At 33.9% G+C, this 13,139-nt stretch overlaps 1 pseudogene; it reads left to right on the top strand.

The window, feature by feature from the left end:
• Positions 1–2,133: 2,133 nt before the first annotated feature.
• LOC102542302 (olfactory receptor 4A47-like) lies at positions 2,134–3,064 on the top strand (annotated as a pseudogene).
• The last annotated feature ends 10,075 nt before the right edge of the window (positions 3,065–13,139 follow it).

Below are 13,139 nucleotides of genomic sequence, written 5' to 3'. Positions count from 1 at the left end.
TAAGTAAATTCACTGGAAGAAAATGACTGGGTTTAAATTTTATTCTTGATTGGCAGTAGTCTCATAAGGGCTCTAAAGCTATTTTTTTCTTCCATGTTATGTCTTTCTGACCCTAATTACTTGATTTGATCTAGTAATAGCTTTACATATAGATGTTCTTTTAAAATTTTGTTGAAAATCCCAGTGAATTAATTAAGCAAGAATCAGTTTTGGACATGTTCCAATTCTGAGACTCAATGATAAATGTGTTTAGAAGGGATAAAAAGTCTCGTGATCTTCACCTCTATCTGGAAGAAGACAGTATCCACTTAATAACTGACACAAATTTTTTAGGAGTTCCTTTCTTAGGCTTAAAGCATGACATAAAATAAATCACAGGAATGTCTTTCAAAAATAACAAGTCAACTAGTTTAGCCATGTTACACTGAAGGTGTGAGAAGGGTTAAACAAATGTTATTTTTCTTTTTGAAATTCACACGAAAGAAACTACTTGTGAAACATTTCCCTAGGAAATGGCTAGTTGCTCTCTTTCTATGTAAATATAGGATTTGCTGGTCTTTTTGATAAATTTCCTAACACTATAAACTTGCTTCTCTGTGCACAACATGGAATTCCTTTTAAATACTCTATTGTGCATGTAAAAATGACCTTCCAGTTAATCATAAGACTCTATCAAGAAAAAAGACAGCCAGCCAAATGAAATAAAGTATATCCCCAAGTCATAATGCAACCTTTCCCCCTCTGTTAACAATGAAAGAATTCCAGGGCCACATACTGAGTTAAAACCTTCAGATTGTGAATAAGTCTGTACAAGGTACATCTAACTGTAAATAGTAGGAACCAGGCTCACCACTGTGTGACCTTCTTCATTATGTAAAATATTAAACTATTTTGAAATAAATCAAACTTAGTTTCCAATTCTAGATTGATCACTTAAAAATGGGTGGCCTTGGGAAAATTAATCAGATGTTCGGAGCCTTAGTTTCTTCAGTTATTAAATGGGTATTACATTTCTTGTTACTGTAAATACTAAATTGATACATTAAATCATGAGTGTGTGTGACTGGAATATACTGTAGGAGTTTTGAACAACAGAGTGATGTCATCAGAATAAGATTAAAAAGGACAGTTTGGGCTGCTACAGGAGAAGAAGTTTTTGGAGGCTAGAATAAAAGTGTAGGCAGGAGATTATTGCAGTGGACCCAAAAGGAACTAATGGGTAGAAAGTGATCAAATTTGTGATATATTTCAAAAGTAGAGACAATAGGATGTGTTTAAGTTGTATGAGAGTTACAAAAGTGAAGAACACTGTGAATTTTTTTTGTAAAAACATAACATAGAAAATGATACCATTTAATGAGATGAATAGGGAATATCTATTAAATTTTAGGTATAGGAAATGCTTATGTTTATTATGGACAATTAAAAGTTAGTTTTACAAATGCTAAATTTCAATTCAGTTGGATGTCCAAAATTAGAGATGCTGCATGTACAGGTTTGAAAATTAGGGGAGAGATAAAGCCCGGAGACACAAAATTGGACTGCTGCAGTATTTATTGTTCAGGAAAAGGGAAATACCCACCTAGAGACCCTAAAGAATTATCACTGAGGTTTGACACAATTCAGGACAAAGAACATCTATTTATGGTTAGATCTACTCATACTGATAACATAAATCACCTTAAGTGAGTCTCAAGTAGTATACTTTTGTGACTTTATAAGTCGAATACCTTTTCATGAAATTCCTTTCCCATCTTTTCTTGTTCTTTCACTTAAAAAAAAAAAACTCAGCTAAATCATTGCTTTTCATAGGAAGCCTTCTCTGATTCCAGCTTGATTGACATATTCCTACACTCTTAGCACTGTGTGAATATCCTTTTAATGGTACTTATTACGTGGGTCTGGAATTGTCTGATCCCCTGTCATGTATCCTATCACTAATGGTGGGGAACGATGCCTTATTCAACTTGGTACTCACAATGTCAATGGCACATTGTACATGAACAAATACTCCATACACATTCTTTTAATTGAATAGATAAAATGATTAACCTTATAATGCATTTAAAAGTCCCCCATTGTTTTGTACGTAAACTGCTTCTAATATGTGAAGCCAGCTCCTGTACAGACTAGATGGAATCAAGGAACAATGTAACTAACTTTGTTCTTTTGGGCCTCACACAGAATCCAAAGGAGCAGAAATTCCTTATTGTCATGTTCTTGCTCTTCAACATTTTGACTATGATGGGTAACCTGCTCATTGTTGGGACAATTACTGTCAGTAAGACTCTGAACTCATCAATGTACATTTTTCTTGCCAGCTTCTCATTTATAGATCTAATTTATTCTTCTTCTAGTTCCCCCAGACTGATTTCAGACTTCTTCTTTGGGGAAAACACCATATCCTTTGAATCTTGCATGACTCAGCTTTTTACTGAGCACTTTTTTGGTGGGTCAGAGATTGTTCTTCTGTTGGTGATGGCCTATGATCACTACATGGCCATCTGTAAGCCCTTGCATTATTTGGTTATGATGAGGCAAAGGGTGTGTGTTGTGTTGCTGCTGGTGTCCTGTGTTGGAGGTTTTCTGCACTCAGTAATTCAACTTGGCACTATTTATGTGCTCCCATCCTCTGGCCTCAATGTCATTGATCACTTTATGTGTGATATGTTCCCCTTGTTGAAACTGGTCTGTACTGATACCTATGTCACTGGCATCTTAGTGGTGGCCAATGGAGGACTGATGTGCAGTATTTTTTTTTCTGCTCTTACTCATCACTTATGGAGTCATCTTGCACACTCTAAAGAACCTGAGTCAGGAAGGGAGGTGGAAAGCCCTCCAGACCTGTGTTTCCCACATCGCTGTGGTTGTCTGCTTCTTTGTTCCTTGTATTTTCATGTATGCAAGACCTGCTAAGACCTTCCCTATTGACAAATCATTAGGTGTGTTTTATACAGTCATAAGCCCCATGCTGAACCCATTTATCTACAGTCTAAGAAATTCTGAGATGACTGATGCTATGAAGAAGCTCTGGAGAAAAAAATTGAGATCAAGTAATAAATAAGCACATTATCCATCATAAAGGAAGGGATTTAGCACTAGAACTAGCCTCCTTGGAATATGAAAGTCTTCATAAATCTGATGCAAGCTTTCCTTTTCTCTGAAGAATTTGTGATCATTGTAATTAAAAATGAATTGTATCCTTCTGCTACTAATACTAGCTTTCCTGCTAAAATATAAACTCTATTATGTCTGGTTTATCAGTGCACCTAGAAGTTTGGAATGCATTTACAGTAGGGAGTCAGTAAATGATGTGTAATAAAGTAGTCAATGCAATTTTATAGAGTTTCATTAATTTTTACTTAATTGCTGTATTTACTTTTAATTCTTTCTCATTCTTAGTTTTATGTTACTCAGATTCTTATCATTTATCTTCATTTTATTGTAAATTTAGAATGTTTAATGTTATACAGATTATTCTTTTATTCAATATAACATTTTTAGTGTAATATTTAATTTTCTAAATTAAAAATTGAAAGCTAATAGATAATAATGATAATACATACTAAAAATGAAATCTGTGAAAATGGAATAATTTGGAATAAACCTCCTAATCATCCTAAATTAGAGTCTTCCAGTTTTTTCAGATGCAGTCATTATCCTCTAAGATTCTTCCAATAATACTATTTTCAAAAATAAGTATATTTTTACATATATGTTCACAGTGATGTCTCTGTGTATAAATTTTGCTATTTACTACTCAGTCTCCTGAGCATCTTCATATACCAGTCTACAGATCTAACTCACTCTCAGTTTCTTCAAACTGCTTAACTTCTTTTTAAAGATCACTAACACCGATGAATCCAGTCCCCTTCATATCTTCTTCAGTCTTCTATGACAAATAATTCTGCAATGATGTCTTTTTGAAATTTCTTTAATTTGAGTTCCCAGCGGTGGAATTGCTGAGTCAATTGATACATACATTTAAAATGTTGATGTTCATGGTTATTGACAAAATGCCATCCATGAGTTTGTACCAAACTCACTACTTTCCTAATTCTGGAGAATACCTTTTTAGAACATTCTCAACAGGCAGTGTTTGATAAACATTTGTGGTATTTCAGTCTGATTAAAGAAATTGTGTTTCATTTGTATACTTTAATTACAAATGAATATAATTGAATTTGAGCATTTATTCAAGTGTTTTAAATGATTTGCATTCCTCTTTCATGAATTGACTATTAATGGATTTTATGTGTTTTATCTGATTGCTGATCTTTTTCATATTGATTTTTATAATTTAATTATAATAATAAAGAAGTTATCCAATTTACTATATAGGTAGAATTATTATTTTTCCAGCTTGTTATTTATTTTTCTTATTTCTATACTGTGCAGAATCTTTTTGGCCATGTAAAAATATTTTAACTTTTGCATAATCAAATACATCTATATTTTATAGTATCTGTGTCTTGCTTAGAAAGAATTTTCCTATTCAAATGTTAACAAAATATTCTTCCACATTTTTTCACATTTAATTTTTAAGTCTTTTTGCTTTTTAAATTTTATGCCTGTATTTTTAAACCAGCTGCACTTAATTTTGTTGTAAGGAGTTAAGTAGATATTGCATTTTAATTATTTTTCTGGATTGGCATTCTTATCAATGCATGATTATTTTTCCCCATGGCTTTGCTATCCCAACTATGCATTCTAAAATATGGTATGCATTACATCCAATTGAAGCCTCTATTATCTTCCATTGGTCTCTTTGTTCATGTTCCATGTAACAGAGGATGTAATTACATTTGATTTAAAATACACTTTGATACCCTATCAGTATAGGATTCCTTCATTACTATTTCTTATCAGAATTATTACTATTCTTATATATTTATGCTTTGAAATTAAGTTGCAGTAAGCTAGTCTAGTAAAAACTATGTTCAGTTAGTATTTTGAATAAGATTTGATTGAGAAAGAATTTGGATCTTTAGAGAATTCTTATTCACAATCTGTTAGGTCTTTCCACTTATGTTATCTTTTATGTTAATAATATCTAGTATGTTTCCAGTATATATAAAGTTTAGTCTTTCTGAGTTTTTTTATGCTGCTATTTTAAAAGGATATTATTTTCTATTGCATTTTCCAAGTATCTGTTCTTTCAATATAGGAAATTTTTTTTAACTTTTTAGATAAGATAGTTTTCACAGTATATCATTCATCCTTTGTATATATTGCAGGTGTACAATGTGATGATTTTATATACATATACACTTTGAAGTGATTACCACAGTGGAGGGAATTAAAACATTCCTTACTCTTAGTAAATTTCAAATATACAATACAGTATACCATTCAGCATTATGCTGTATATTAGACCCTCAGAACTTATTCATCTTATAACTGGAAATTTGTAACCTTTGAACTAACATATCCTCATTCCCCTCCAACTCCTGGCAATCAACATTTACTCTCTACTGCTTTGAGTTTCCTTTTTTTCCCCCTCAAGATTCTACTTGTTAGTGAGATAATACATTATTTTTCTCTCTGTATCTGGTTTATTTCACTTTGTGTCTTCCTGGTTCATCCATGTTCCAAAAGACATGGTCTCCTTTTATGGTTGCATAATATTCCATTGTTATAGAAACAATGCATTGTCATGTGTTGTCAGACAATTGGGTTGTTTTCATATTTTAGCTGTTGTGAATAATGCTTCACTTAACATGGGAATGCAGATATCTTTGATGATACTGCTGTCATTTCCTTTGGATATATACCCAGAAGTGGAATTGTGGGATCATATAGTATTTTTAATCTTTAATTATTTTAGAAACCTCCATGCTGTTTTCCATGGTGGTTGCATCAGTTTGTATTCCCACCAACAGAGGACAAGGGTTCCAATTCTTATATGCCCTCATCAACATTCCTCTTTTATAAGACATTAATTTCTTTCATGATGGCCTTGCCCTTTTGGTTTAATCACCCTGCAAATGCTGTAGTGCCTCACAGTATCATCTTGGACAATCAAATTTCAGCATATGAATTTTGGGGAATATATACATTCAAACCATAACCAGGGTAGAGTTTCATTCTTCTGCATTTGGATATCCAGTTTTCCCAAATCAAAGTAGATCCTTTTCCTTTTCCCATAGTGTATTCATGCCTCTCTTTTCAGTGATCAGTTGACCATATATGCATGGGTTTATTTCTAACCTTGCTATTGAGTTTCCCTTGTCTATGTAGCTGTTTTTATCCTATTACCATGCTGTTTTGATTACTAAAGATTTGTAATACATTTAGAAATCAGAAAGTGTTGTGTCTCAAGCTTTGTTTTCCCCTCTCAAAATTGCTTGGCTCTTTGGGGTCTTATGTGGTTCTATATGAATTTAATGGCAGTTTTTTTCTTGTATTTCTCTGAAAAATGCCATTGGAAATTTGATGGGGATAATTTTGAATCTGTAAATTGCTTTAGATAGTGTGGACATTTTACCAATATTTATTTTTCCATTCATGAACATGGAACATCTTTCCATTTATTTGTGTCAGTTTCTTTCATCTATGCCACACAATTTTCAGTGCACAAATCTTTCACCTCTTTGGTTAAATTCATTCCAAAGTATTCCATCCTTTCTGATGCTGTTGTAAACAGGATTATTTCCTTAAATTCTTTTTCTGATAGTTCATTTCTTGTATATATAAATGCAATTGTTTTTATGCTGTTTTTGTATTTACAACTTTGCTGAATTGTTTATTAGTTCCAACAATTTGGTGTGCAACTTATTATGTCTTCTATATGTAAGATCATGTCCAGTATCAAATCTTTTCAGTCTGGCTTCTTGATATTAGTAGTATCATGCATTTGAGATTTATGCTTATTATTGTGTTTATCAATAGCCCATTTATTTTACTGCTGAATAGTATTCAATTTTATGGATATATCACAGTTTATTTATTCATTTCTTCATTAAGATATATTTTGATTGTTTCCAGTTATTTGAATGTATTAGAAAAACTGCCATAAATAGTCATGTATAGGTTTTTATAAAAACAAGCAAGCAAACTTGAAAATAATATGAAAGAACTATTTTAAAGATACTAGATGTCAGGAACAATTGACAGTGATCAATGTGCAGTTGAAAACAAAAATTTAAGCTCTACAATTTTTCCTGTTTATTACCTTGGAAAAGTTTCCATGCTGCAGGACACAGAGGGATACCTCAGAAGATCTTGGGAGACTCCTGAGTTGAAGAGATGGTTACTATAACCCTCTCAACTTTCTTTTCCTCCCCATAAAAACATTTTTATTTCTTTGCCATGCAGAGCTGGCATATGGCTTGCTAAAGTTGCAGTCCCCAATTGTGATTCTCTGCTGATTTCCAAAACATACACTTACTGAACAAAATAGAAACCTAAGAAATAGGATAGTAAATATATAGACTTTTATATATGAAAGTAGTGGTATTGCATGATATTGGGAACAATAATTATTCAATAGATGTTTGAGGAAAATTTATTTATCCTTATGACAAGAAGAATGTGTATTTCTGCTTCACATCTTATCCAAAAAGGTATACACCCTATGTGGGGATATTTGTAAATGTGGGAAAATACTTTGAAATGCTTAAAGAAAATTATGTTTGTAAATTTGGGGCAGCATGGAATTTTAGAAGTACGTGGAAAGATTCATCCTGAATCTGGTTTCTACATCCCTACATCCCAGTATAGGTGGTTAATCCTTGATCCCAACCATGTCTACTCCATCCAGTATCCATGAATGATCTCCAATTCTCATAGTTTGGAAGTGCTTAATTCACTCTATTCATTTCTTTTCTGATTAGAAGATCTAGAGTATTATTTTCACTTAAAAATAAATGAAACTATCATCTATAATAACCTATAATGAAAAAAGAATATGAAAAAGAATATATACATATATCTGTATAACTGAATCACTATGCTGTTCATCAGAAACCAACACAACATTGTAAGTCAACTATACTTCAATAAAACAAAATAAGTGAAAGTTCATGCCTGGTGTGTAGCTGGGGCCTGTTGGGTATCAGGACTGGCCCCTGGCCCCTAGTGGGTGAGGCTGGGCACTTGAGCTAGTGTCAGTACACTGGTAATCAAGCTAAGTCCAGAGGTCTCTGGCTGTGTGGTCTGGGGGTCCCAGAGCTGGTGCTGGAATTCTGGTTGGTGGGCCTAGGGCAAAGCGTGTCCTGAGGCTGGCATCTTCTGCTTTGTGAGTGGGTCTGAGTCCTGACATGGATACCTAAAGGACACTGGCATTGCCAGGGCTGATGTCCACCAACTGGTGTTCTAGGCCATTGCCCAGTGAATCCTGGGGCTTGTGTCCTCCCACTGGTGTTTGGAGCCAGGTCCTGGGGTCTCTGGTGACAGTGTTTATAGGTTCAGAATCTGCTGCTTGCCTGCACATGCATGGAGGTGGGGGGACAAGAGATCCTGGGTCTGGTGCCCATCCCCTAGTGGGTGAGAATGGTTCCAAGGTGACTGGGGTCTCAGGATTCCCTACAGTACCCAGCCTGCTGGTGGTGGGGTTATGTCCCCACCCACCTTGCTGCTTGGTCTGAGGCTTCTTAGGTCTGTTGCACACTAGATGGTGGGCTGGGCTGGGCCCAACCACTAAAACACTAGAGGGAATGTTCCAAAATGGAATGTGCCAGCACCAGTGCCCTTGTCATGAGATAGCTCCCCAAAATGGCTCCTGCCAGTGTCTTTGTCCCTAACATGAGTCCCAATTTCTTCCTACCTCTCCAGGAGGATATCTAAGATCAGCAAGTGGGCCTGACTCAAGCTCCTTTCAAATGACTGTTTCTGCCCTGAGTGTTGGAGTGTGTGTGATTTTTGGAAGAGCTCTTTTTGTTTGTAGTCTCTACTTCCCACAGTCTTCTACTGGTTATCCCAAAGGTAGACCAAACTGGCCTTCAAATTTGGGGGCTCATCTTTCAAGTGCAGGACTCCTTGGCTGAGGAGCTTGATGTGGACTCAGAATCTTCACTCCTTGTGGAGAAATTCTGCTATTGTAATTATCCTCCCCTCTGTGGGTTACTCCCCTGGGGGTAAGGGTCTTTACTGAACTGTCTCCAATCTTCCTACCTATTTGTTGTATTTCCTTATTTATATCGTTCATTGTAGAGGAAATTTTTCTAGCCTTCTGAATATTCTCATTAGTAGCTGCTCTGAAAATAGTTGTAGTTTTGGTGCCCCCATGGGAGGAAGTGAGCTCAGGGTCTTCCTACTCTGCCTGTAGGCCACTCCCTCCTATATGTCTGTCTTTATGCCAATTCTGCACTGCTATGATTATCATAGTTTTGTAGTATGTTTTAGTATCAGGAATAGGAAATCCCCAGATTCATTCGCTTTTTCAACTTTGTTTTGACTATTTGGTTTGGATCCCTTGCAATCTCATATGAATTTTAAGATGGATTTTTTTTTTCTATTCCTGCAAAGAAACATTCTTGGAATTTTAATATGGATTGCACTGAATCTGCATATCACTTTAGGTTGTATTGACATCTCAGAAATGCTAAATTTTCTAACTCATGAATGTTTTCCTTTTATGTGTGTCTTCTATAATATCTTTCAGCAATCTTTTATAGTTTTCAGAGTGCAAGACTTTTGCCTACTTGATTAAATTTATCCTTAAGTCTTTTATTCTTTTTCATGCTACTGTAAATGGAAGTGTTTAGTCTTTGGTTTGTTCATTTATAGTGTAGAAATTCAACATTCATTCATGATAAAAAAAAATAGAAGGGCTGTACCTCAACATAGTAAAGGCCATTTATGACCATTCCACAGCTCACATCAGATTTAACATTGGAAGGTTGAAAGCTTTTCCATTAAATTCAGGAGCAAGACAAGAGTGCACACTCTCACCACTTTTTAAAAAAACATAGTACTGCAAAAATTTTCCTTTGACATGTTTTTGGTTTTCTATATATAAATCCTGTCATCTTCTAGATGGTATGATTTTACTTAATTAAATTTTCCTTAACTTTACTGTCTGTAACAGTGCTTCCAATGGTAGCCACTTCCTATCCTTTGGATCTCAGTTTAATTGTCACCTTTTAAGTAATGCCTTCTCTGATTACATAGTAGAATCCTCCCACCTATTTCTGTCACAGTGCCCTATTTGTTGTCTTATAAGCAGTACATAAGGCCATCATTACTTTATTAAATTTTCTCTTTTATTTTTTGACTCTAAAATAGGAATCTGAGATCCAAGCAGGAAGGAACTTTAACATGATTTCCTCCCCTGTTTTATTTATTAATGGCTGTGTTTTCACTCACAGTACAGTTCCTGGCATTAAATAGGTATTTTAAATTATAAAACATGGATACATAATTAGTTATTATATCTATATTGGTGATAATATTTTATACATCTAACCAAACTTCAAGGCAAAATAAATTTGGTATTAAATAAAAGAAAAGAAAATCTTATTGTGATGGATTGGAAAATACATGATCAGTTAATCTAATTGGAACCAAATGACTGGGCTGGTATTATATTTTTCACTAGCATTAACCTCATAACATTTTTAAAGCTGTTTTTTCTCCATATTACACTTTCCTGACCTAGTTATATGATTTGACATAATCGCATCTTTACATAGAGATATACTTTTAAAACTTTGTGGAGAATCCCAGTGAATTTAATTAAATGAGGATCAGTCTTGGACACATTCCAATTCTAAGACTCAATGATAAATGAGGTTAGAAGGGATAAAATGCCCAGTGATCTTTGCCAATATCAGGAAAGAGATGCTATGTTTTTAAGAACAGATAGAACATTTTAGTAGGTCCTTTGTTAGAATTAAAGCATTGCATTAGAAAAAGAAAAGCAGAAGAATGTCTCTCACAACCAACCAGCTAGTCTGGCTCTGCAACATGATACAGTGAGAAGGACTAAGCAATTGAGTAGTATTTTTATTTTTTAATTTATCTAATTTCTCATTAAACCTTGTTTTACTGGGTCTCAGAATTCTTTTTTTTAAACTTCTTTTTATTGAGCTATAGTCATTTTACAATGTTGTGTCAAATTCCAGTGTAGAGCACAATTTTTCAGTTATACATGAACATACATATATTCATTGTCACATTCTTTTTTGCTGTGAGCTGCCACAAGATCTTGTATATACATCCCTGTGCTATACAGTATAGTCTTGTTTATCTATTATGCATATGCCTGTCAGTATCTACAAATTTTTGAACTCCCAGTCTATCTCTTCCCACCTGTCTCCGCCTGGAACCACAAGTTTGTAATCTATATCTATGAGTCTGTTTCTGTTTTGTATTTATGTTCTTTATTTTATTTTATTTTATTTTATTTTATTTTATTTTATTTTAGATTCCACATATGAACTATTTCACATGGTATTTTTCTTTCTTTTCCTGGCTTACTTCACTTAGAATGACATTGAATGGTATTTTTAAATTTTGAAGTTAGTAGAGTAAAGTTACTAGAGACACCTTTTCTTGTCCAATTGCTGGTTGCAATCTTCCTATGTAAACACAAGATTTGCTAGTTGTTGTGTTTTTTTTTGATATATTTCCAGCATGATAAATCATGTGTGTGTGTGTGTGTGTGTGTGCGTGCGTGTGTGTGCTCACACACTGAGGGATTTTTTTTTATATAATTCATAGTGGAAATAAAAATAATCCTCTGAATAATCAGAAAACTCCTCAGAGAAAATGGACAGAAAGTTGAATGAAATAAAAGAGATCCTCAAGTAATAATGCAGCCTATATCCTGTTTTCAGGCTGGATGAAGGATGATTTCCAAGTCTTTGTGAGTAACTTAAAAAGCCTTCCTTCAGTTAGTGAACAAGCCTCCACAAGGTATGTCTAACAGTAAGTATTGGGAACCAGGCTTCACAATTGTGTGACTGTTTTCATTATGTAAGAAATTAAATTACTTTGAAATAAATCAAACTTAGATTCAATTGTAGTTTTATCCCTTAAAAATGTGAGGCCTTGGAAAATTAATTGGGTGTTCTGAGCCTTAGTTTCTTCAACTATGAAGTGGGGGTTACAGCTCCTGTTATTAAACATTTAAATGTGACATATTAAATTGTGAGGGCTTGATTGGAATCCACTATAGGAGTTTTGAGACATATAGTGATATAATAAGAGCAAGGTTTAAAGAGGATCATATGGGCTGATTCAAGATAAGAAATTTTTTGAGGCCAGAATAAAAGTGGAAAGACATGGAAGAAGGCTATTGCAGTGGGCCAGTAACGAAATGAGGGGGTAGGGAATGATCAAATTTGTGATATATTTTGAAAATGGAGAAAAAAGGATGTGTTAAAGCTATCAATAATATGAGAAGAATAGGGAGTGAAAAACACTGGGAGGTTATTTGTCTAAGCAATTTAATGATATAGAACTCCTTTTTATCATGGAAAATTTTAAAATTATTTTTATAAATGTTAAATTGATATCCAATTGTAGATGTCCAAAATTGGAGATGCTGCCTATACAAGGTTAAAAATAAGTGGAAAGATAGAATATTGGGACATGAAATTAAAGTGTTTCAGCATTTATTGTTCAGGAAAAGGAGGAATATCCATCAATAAACCCTAAGAATTTTCAGTGTGGTTTGAGGCAATTCAGGACAGTGACCTTCTATTTATAATTTGATCTACTCATACTGAATGTGTAATTTAGCTTAAATGAAGTTCAATTATTACACTTTTATGACATTGTAAATGGTGTACCATTTTAGGGAATTCCCTTCCCATCTTCTTTTGTTTTTTTCATTTTTTCATTTAAAACTCAGTTAAAGCATTGCTTTCTCTGGGAAACCTTCTTTGATTTCAGTTTGATTGATATATTCCTACACTGTGACCTTAGTGTTGTGTGAATATCCTTACAATGTTACTTATTACATGGATCTAATCTGTATTTTGTATCATATCACTGAGCATAAGAAACTCTGCCTTATTCAACTTCGTAATCACATGTCTATGATCCATTGGATACAAACAGATACTCCATACACATTGTTTTAATTGAGTGGATAAATAAAGGATTATACTTATAATGCATTCAAGTATTGTCCCCCTTGTTTTGTAGGTAAACTGCTTCTAATATGTGAAGCCAGCTCCTGTACAGACTAG

The sequence above is a fragment of the Vicugna pacos genome, chromosome 31, assembly GCF_048564905.1.
Source record: "Vicugna pacos chromosome 31, VicPac4, whole genome shotgun sequence".
Classification (NCBI taxonomy): domain Eukaryota; kingdom Metazoa; phylum Chordata; class Mammalia; order Artiodactyla; family Camelidae; genus Vicugna; species Vicugna pacos.
The sequence above is the reverse complement of the archived record's forward strand: the minus strand, read 5'-3'. Positions and strand labels throughout refer to the sequence as shown.